Source organism: Phocoena phocoena, chromosome 4 (assembly GCF_963924675.1).
Source record: "Phocoena phocoena chromosome 4, mPhoPho1.1, whole genome shotgun sequence".
NCBI lineage: Eukaryota > Metazoa > Chordata > Mammalia > Artiodactyla > Phocoenidae > Phocoena > Phocoena phocoena.
In genome coordinates, this window is record NC_089222.1 from 134,500,512 (window position 1) to 134,509,164 (window position 8,653).

Consider the following 8,653-nt stretch of genomic DNA (forward strand, 5'->3'; position numbering starts at 1 on the left):
TTCGGAAAATGCAGGACTACATTTTGGCAGGGAGACCGGAGAAGTCTCTGTGGAAAGGTGCTTGATCTGGGCCTGAAAGGATGGCTGGATATGAGTAGTCGGATATGGGAGAAAAAGGACAATAATGCCTCATGGGATGATTCTTTGGCCAATGGAGGATGTGAGCTGATGGATGTTTCCTCCTTTCTCACCTCATACAGTCCTGACACATACATCATCAAGCTTCTCAGGTGGCCCATGGGATCAAGAAACACAGGCAATTAAGAAAATCGCCGGAGCAAAGGTTTCGAGATGGGAGAGCACCTGCGAGTATTCTTTGAAAGCCAGTGATTCATATTTAGAAGCAAGGGAATTAAGAATAGAGAGAATCCATTATCGTTGGTGTTTAGTTTCAGCAAAGCAAACATATTAATTTTACCACATGAGGATGGTCGAACATGGACTTCAGTTCAAATCTCGATTCTGCTACCTTCTAGAACATTATTACCTTTTAACTTTTTATTTATTGCAGTTAGCTGATTTACAGTATTGCATTAGTTTCAGGGGTATAACATAGTGATCCAGTTATTAGTTTTTGCAGATTATATTCCACTGAGGTTATGAAAGGATATTGAACATTATTATTTAAACTTTATAAGCCTCAGTTTCCTCATCTATAAAGTGGGGATAGCAATATGTCATTGAGAGGTTGAGGTGAGGATTAAATGAGATGATATGTGTGGCTGGGATGCCTTGGATGGAAGAAGGGAAGGATGACTGTCCATACACCAGCTTTCCCAACTTTCCAGGAAAATTGTGGCTAATACAATGGCTTGGTGCCCTCAACCTCTGTGCCAACGCTTTTCTCTCTCGCTTGCCTCTGCTACAGAGATTGGAAAACCAAAATAGTCAATTTGCAGAGTCTTCAACTGCCATGGCAGCTGGGGCTCCACACATGATTTAACTTTTATTGATCCTTTATCCTTGAGTTGGAACTGAGTCACAAGGAGAGAAGACCATGAGTGTTTGTTTGGGAACTGAGTTCAGTGGGGAGCAAGAGAAGGGTTGTGAGCATCTCTGTTGCTGGCCTGGGTCTCGGCAGAACTGGCCTAGTCTGGGAGCTAGTGCTGTGGGGGGTGTTTTCTGATTGACTTGCTTCCAGGTTGTGGCAGATGCCTTGGAGCTGATGACTGTGGCACTGGCTTCCTGTAGAAGATGGCCTCTTAATTCAGCAACTGTCTGATGATGGAAGAGGCAGCAGCTCCCTTGATGACCCAATTCTACGGTGGCATTCTGAGTTCAACTAAAGTCTTTTCAGCTCTCCCCAATGATTTAAGACCTCTCTGTATATCTTAAGGAACTCCTTGTGTTTAAACCAGCTAAAATGGACTCTGTTGTCTCCAATCGACATGATCCCTGAGTGAAACACTAGTTCTGGCCAATACAAGGTAAGTTTGCTGGTACTGCCTCTTCTGCTGCTTCTTCCTGCTTGAACACAGACACAGACTGGGGGAGTAATTCCTATCACTGAGGACAGAGCAGGAACGTGAAGGAGCCTGGTACCCTGAGGACACTGCTGAATCCCTACAGCAGCTCTGTACCACCCAGTCTTCAAGATAGAGTTAATATAACCTGCTCACAGTTATTTTAATGACTAACTGGGATAAACTACACACAGTATTGAGCCTAAACTGTGCACAGAGGAGGCATTCAATCATGGTAGCTATTATAATCATTACTCTTTGTCACCTTCTCTGTTTATGACATGGATGCTTTCCAGGACCTCTTGCCGAGTCAGGGGCTGGAATGAAGGCACAGAGAGTGTAGGGGTGGGTTCCTCCCTGGAAACTTGAAGTCCAAAAAAAAAAAAAAACAAGACAGCTGCCGATGAAATATGGCTGGATCTCTGTGTGTGGCATGTTAAACATTTACCACAGGTTATATATCTCTCCATCTTTCTGAAACACTTCCATTTGCTCTTTGTGTTGATGGGGTCACATGGTTTAAGTTGATTTAGCAAAGATAAGTGTTTGGAAGACTAATGAAACCATTCCACTGCCTGTTCTGTTCAGCTGCAGGGTCAAGGGGGTAGTGGAAAAGGATTTGTTCCCTGTGGGCTTGAATCCTACTTTTGTCGTTGACTAATTTTGCTTCTTTCATTTTCTCTCATCACAAGAGCAATGCAGGCTCCTGCTAGCACATTCAAACAATGCCCAGTGTATTAAGTAAGAGTGAAAATCTACACCTACCTCTCCAACACGTCCTGGAGAAATAGTGTTCGTGTAAGCCTTTATTGAAGCAAATCTTGCTTTGTCTTTAAACTTCAGCAGCTGCTTTGATTGTTCATTAACATGCTGGCTCCTTAAACTCCTTTATGATGAGGTCATATCCCACCACTTCCAACAGGCTTTCTTCTATGTATTATCATCTGAGGACTCTACTACCACTGGCTTAGCCACCTCCAAATCATCACCAGTATCGTCTAATACTGTTTATTCTGTCCTGGACAACTTCAGGAACCATGTCAGTTTCCTTCTTCCCTTCTCAACTCCTTCTTGGCGATGTCAACAACCATATTACTCATTCACTGCAGGATACAGACACTCATGTCTTCACCTGGTAGCACTGAGTGTGCTGTAGACTTTGTCATCAGTGTACGGCTCCGTTCCGCCTTCCAGATGCCACTGCTTCCTTTTTTATTCTTTCTCCCATGCTCCTGCTCTGCTCCTATTGTCACAGAAACCTCTATACATTGGGGCCTTGGTTTTACTTTGTCTGTTGTACCTACTCTTGATTCTTCGGTCAGCTGCTTCCATGCTGCCCCCCCCCACCACTCTGATGACCTTCCCACCCAACCATTGCTAGATGCCCCATATCACTCCACCAGACCCACAGAGTCTGCTTTCTCAGTTCCTACTCTTAGGGTGAAGGCACTCATGGAGAAAATGCAAAGAATGAAAAGTTCATGATGCTTGGCGTCAGGTAGACCCTACCACTATCCCATCATCCTTTCAGTCTGCTCTTCCCGGTGGTCTTGACAACTCTTCTCTACTTATAGTGAATGGTCATTCCTAACGCAGCATCCTCCTTCCTGTAAGAGCGCCTGGCATCTTTTTGCCCTGAGTGGAGCCAGGACCTGGTCTGAGTTTTCTTATCATCCTATTCACACCAACACACGTCTTCTTAAACCACAAACATCTTGGATCAGGCACCTCTCATGTACCACTTCAGATCCTTTCAGGCACACGTATCTTTTGTTCCAGCCACCCAACCAACTGCACATGGAGACATTCTGCCAGCACCTCCTGCCTCCCATCCTAGGACTTATCTGTTTTCACTGTGGCTTGGGACTCGGTAGGCACCCCTCGGTGTCCTCATAAGTACAACCCAGAAGTGCTGGAGAGCTAATGCTTCCTGGAATGTTCTTTGACTAGTGAGGGATGCGAGCTGCTGGATAAATGCTTCCTCCTTTCTCCTCCCAGACTGGCAGTCCTGAGACGATGTCATATGGCTTCTCAAGAGGTCCATGGGATCAAGCAACTCAGTAACATATCTTGTGCAGCTTCTCACTGCTTCACTCTCTTTTACTCCTTCTTGAGATCACATGCAGATACAATAAAGGACATGCAGATACAATTTTTCTGAGGTCTGCTCTCTGGGGAAGTAGTCTGAGACACATCTTTTATTCTTCTTTCCAAATTCTTCCTTCTCTGAGCTAAAAACCAGCCCTTCCCATTTCCTGAGAGAGCTTTCTTCTACAGTGATAGCCTCACCTCTTCCAGTAAGTAGACTCTTAATTTTAAGAAATGTGTCCGAGAGCTTCAAAAATCGCACTGTTTTGAGTATCTGTCATGTATGATTCCCCCCAGAAAATGGAGAGAATATCCAAGACATCATGGTGATGTTTTCAGGCACTTTGGTGGCTTTGTAAAGTACAGTTGATCCTTAAACAACATGGTTTGAACTGCGTGGGTCCACTTACATGTGGATTCTTTTTCATTAGTAAATATTATAGCACTACATGATCCATGGTTGGTTGAATCTATGGGCGGAACTGTGGAGGAGGAACTGTGGATGGGAAGATATGGAGGAGCTGTGGATGCCGAGGGTCCACTTAAATTATATTAGGATTTTCTACTTTGAGGAGGGTCGGTGCCCCTAAACCCCACATTGGTCAAGCGTCACCTGGACTAAAGTAATTTGTCATAGTACATCACTGTAATAGCAACGTGATCCGTGAGCTTGTCTGGATCTATGAAGAAGTAGAGTTCCTACTACTTCATGACAGTTACAGCCTATTCAGAGATTAGTAGAGAATAACAAAGCCATGATATGATACAGATGTTGGGCAGCTGGCTAGGCTTGCTCTCCAAAAAAGTGACTCACTCCTGCACAGCACTATCACAGCAGACATGATTCCAGTGTGTGCTTTGGCAACATTTAAAAATTACTACTTGCCTTGGATCGAGGGGTCATTGACAAACAGTTAGAACCATGAGTATCAAGGTTACAAACGCCAAGGTCTATTGTACTTTCTTTTTTTTTTTTTTTTTTAAAGAAGATGTTGGGGGTAGGAGTTTATTAATTAATTTATTTTTGCTGGGTTGGGTCTTCGTTTCTGTGCGAGGGCTTTCTTTTAGTCGTGGCAAGCGGGGGGCCACTCTTCATCACGGTGCGCAGGCCTCTCACTATCGCGGCCTTTCTTGTTGCGGAGCACAGGCTCCAGACGCGCAGGCTCAGTAGGTGTGGCTCACGGGCCCAGCCGCTCCGCGGCATGTGGGATCCTCCCGGACCGGGGCACGAACCCGTGTCCCCTGCATCGGCAGGCGGATTCTCAACCACTGCGCCACCAGGGAAGCCCTATTGTACTTTCTATCTCTAAATCTGTACTGTCTGGACTTTGAACTTCGGATGTGCACAACCTCTTCAACAGGAAAAAATAAACCTTCACCTGACTTTACAGTGTCACTCAACTATGACTCTATTGTCAAATAGATCTACTGGACCTTCACTCGCCAGGTTGTCCTATGACTTTATTTTTGAATCTAGTGACTCTTTCTAAGCTTTACTACAAAGTAAATCTTACTACCTTACTTTCTAAGCCTCTCTGTTGTATTTGACTATTAGCCAGCCTTTCCTTGGTCCTCCATTATCATCCATGGGTCTGTGATTTTTCTCTAGTGTTTACTTCATCATTCGAATCATCTCTTTCTCTTCTCTCTTTTTTTTTTTTTTTTTGTGGTACGCAGGCCTCTCACTGCTGTGGCCTCTCCCAGTGCGGAGCACAGGCTCCAGACGCGCAGGCCCAGTGGCCATGGCTCACGGGCCCAGCCACTCCGTGGCACGTGGGATCCTCCCAGACCAGGGCACGAACCCGTGTCCCCTGCATTGGCAGGCGGACTCTCAACCACTACGCCACCAGGGAAGCCCTCTTCCTCTTCTTTTATCTCTTCTTTCTCCTTCCTTTGAGCACTACCCAAAGCCCATCCTTGACTCTGATCTTCTTTTACGTTTCTTCTTCATAAATTCCAGTTCCTTGTTTCAATTATACTAAGCCCATTTGGAGAACAAGTAGGCAGCACAGACGGTTAGAAATAGGAGGGCTGTCATCTTGATACTTGGTAATCCATCTTCATTTGAATGCCTCCGGAAATGAAGGGTTTACCTTCTCACACAACAGCTTTTTTTTTTTTTTTTTCATTTTTGGAGAACTCTACTATGTAAAATGGTTTAGTATGTTTGTCTGAATCTATCTCCTCATAATTTTGAGACGTTGACTGTTTTTTTGTCCTCCAAAGTAACATTGAAAACATTTCCCTCTTCTTTCTGATAGCCCTTAGCAATACTCTGTTGGCTTGTATTGAGGTCCTCTTAGTCACTCAGACCCCGAGTCTCAGAAGCATTTTTGATTCTTCTTTTTCCTTTAGTTCATAGAGGAAACAAGTCACTAAGTACTCAAGACTTGTTCTGAAGTTTCTCCTGCAGAAATTGTATGTTTCAAGGTAGAAGACTTAAATATTGTAAAAATAATAACATCTCAAATTAACTTACAGAGTTAATGCAATAGTGATAAAATCCCGTTGGATTTTTTTTTAAAGGAGTAAATACAAATTTTCTGAAGTTCAAACGACATAATAAACAAAGAATATTACAAAAATGTAGAGTGATAAGGAACGATTAGTAACATGCATTATTTAAAAAAAGTTACGGTCTTTAAAGTAATGTGGTATTGACTTGGACTGATCAAAGGAACAGCATGAACAACTCAGAATTATCATTTATTAAATATAAAAATGTGATATATAAAAGAATACATATCAAAGAGGAGATTAAAGATTACTCAACAATGATTCTGGAATCACTGGTGAGGAATTTGGAGGAAAATCCAAACTTCAAATTTATTGAATGAAGTCCATATGCGATTAGTGAATTTAAAATATAATATCATAGAAAAATAAGGAGAAAATTAATTGGATAGTGTAATTAAATCTCTGGAACACTGAGAAACTTTTTAGGTACGAAGTAATTGATGGTGCAGCCACCTTGGAAAACAGTCTGAAAGTTCCTTGAAAGATAAAATGCAGAGTTACCATATGACCCAACAATTTCACTGTTAGGTGTGTACCAAAGGAAGGTGAAAACACACATTCACACGAAAACTTGTACACAGAGGTTCACAGAAGCATTATTCATAATACCCCCAAAGTGAAGACAACCCACGTTGTCTTCATCCATCAACTGACAAATGGATAAATAAAATGTGGTGTATTTATACCATGGAGTATTATTTGGCAATAAAAGGAATGAAGTACTGACACATGCTGCAGTATGGGTAAACCTTAAAAACATTACCTAAGTGAAAGAAGCCAGTCTGAAAATATTACATATGGTATGGTATTTATATAAATTTATATATGGTATTTATACCATATTTATATATGGTATTTATATAAAATACCCAGAGTAGGCAAATCTATAGAGACATAAAGTGGATTGGTGGTTGCCTAGGGCTGGGGGCTTGGGGTTAAACAGGAATGAATGCTAATGCATGTGGCTTTCTTTTTGGGGTGACGAAAAGTTTCGAAAATTGACTATGGTGATGGATGCACAGTTCTGTGAATATACTAAAACCATTGAATTTTGCACTTTAAACAAGGGTATTGTATACCATATGAATTATATTTCAATAAAGCTGTTAAAAAAGTAATTGAAAAAGTAAGAAAATATCAACCTATTATAATACATTCCAAAAATATTAACCTTATCCTAAATCCTTTCTCAAATGAGATAGGAGTATATGGTATTCAAAAGGACAGAGAGATTAAATGAAGTAAGAGCTGAAAATTTTTCATTGGATTTCTTTTTTCCTTCTTATTAATGGTGGTAAAAGTCATTAAAATGTTCTGTAACCGGATTTCACTGTAGCTTACTTCAATTCAGTCTTTGCATTTCTCTATGAAGTCTCCACCCCGTAACACATCCTCCCCAGAAATCATCGTTTGCCAGGAGCACAAAGGAGAGCTCCCAAGGTCAACCTCTTCATTTCTGAGGTGAACCCACTAGATGTTAATACTGTGCTGTAAGGAAAATGATCCCAACTCAAACTAATTGGAAAATAAATAACACTGCTGCAAAGGGCACTTTAAGAAGTGCTTTTTGCTTATGGAAAGAAACCAGCAAGTCCTCTAAGTATAATAAAGGAGAGTGTTTTACAGTTAAGCACGATTTGGAGTGAAGCATCCAGATGTTGCTGCTTTGCTGGTCCAGGCTGTTAATGCTCTGCTGGTCCTTCCCATGGGGCCCCTTCCTTAGGAATCACAAAGCTTCATCTGTGGTACAGAGATGCCACACTCCCAATACAGGACAATCTTCTTCCTCATTCTCCTGGCAATCAGTTCAAAGTTCCTTAGCTTTCCAAAGTAGAAATCCTTTGCTTCTCCTACTTGTCAGCTGTTTCAATACATTCACCTGCGGCATTAATCTCACAGCTTCATAATACCCATTGCCTAAGCCAAGATCTTTTCTCCCAGCCAGAACCTGTATTCGTATTTGAGTCTAACTGGCGTCCAAGGAGCTGCACTGCTGGTTTGTTCAAACTCTAACAACAAGGGAAGGTGCTCCTGATATATCTTGACCTTGTCTAGCAGCTACAGTAGGGTCATAGTCTTTTCCGTCGTACTCACATAAAGGTTTCCTTGAACCACTGAGCAAATTAGAATAGACTTGAAACTTTCCTTTCAATGATTTGTCCACAAGAATTACTTTGTCAACATCCATTCTCTTAAAACCTGCTTGTAATAGTTTAAAATTCTGGATATATTCATGATTTGGCTTAGTTTGGAATTTCCTTTTCTTCAAGTCAGTATAACCAGGGAACAGCATATCCATTAATTGACAGTCAGCAGCCCCCATGCATAACTGTTCCATCTTTTTTGTGGCCGATTGCAGGAATCATTCATTAAAACCAGTATCACCTCTTTTTACTGGAAGTGGACTTAAAATTGGAATAGGATAATGGAAGGACACCCTTTATGCTGTGAACATAGAGATATTTTAGAGGTGCCACAGAAGTGGATGGCTGGTCATTTAGAAGGTGATCATGGCTCAGGATCTAGTCAAATTTTGAGGCAACAGAAATTCCACTTTTTCAGTGAACTGGGAAGAGATCGTGCTC

At 41.8% G+C, this 8,653-nt stretch overlaps 1 pseudogene; it reads right to left on the reverse strand.

Annotated features, from left to right (window-relative positions):
• Nucleotides 1-7,750: 7,750 nt before the first annotated feature.
• On the reverse strand, nucleotides 7,751-8,406 carry LOC136122110 (microtubule-associated protein RP/EB family member 1 pseudogene; annotated as a pseudogene).
• Nucleotides 8,407-8,653: the final 247 nt, after the last annotated feature.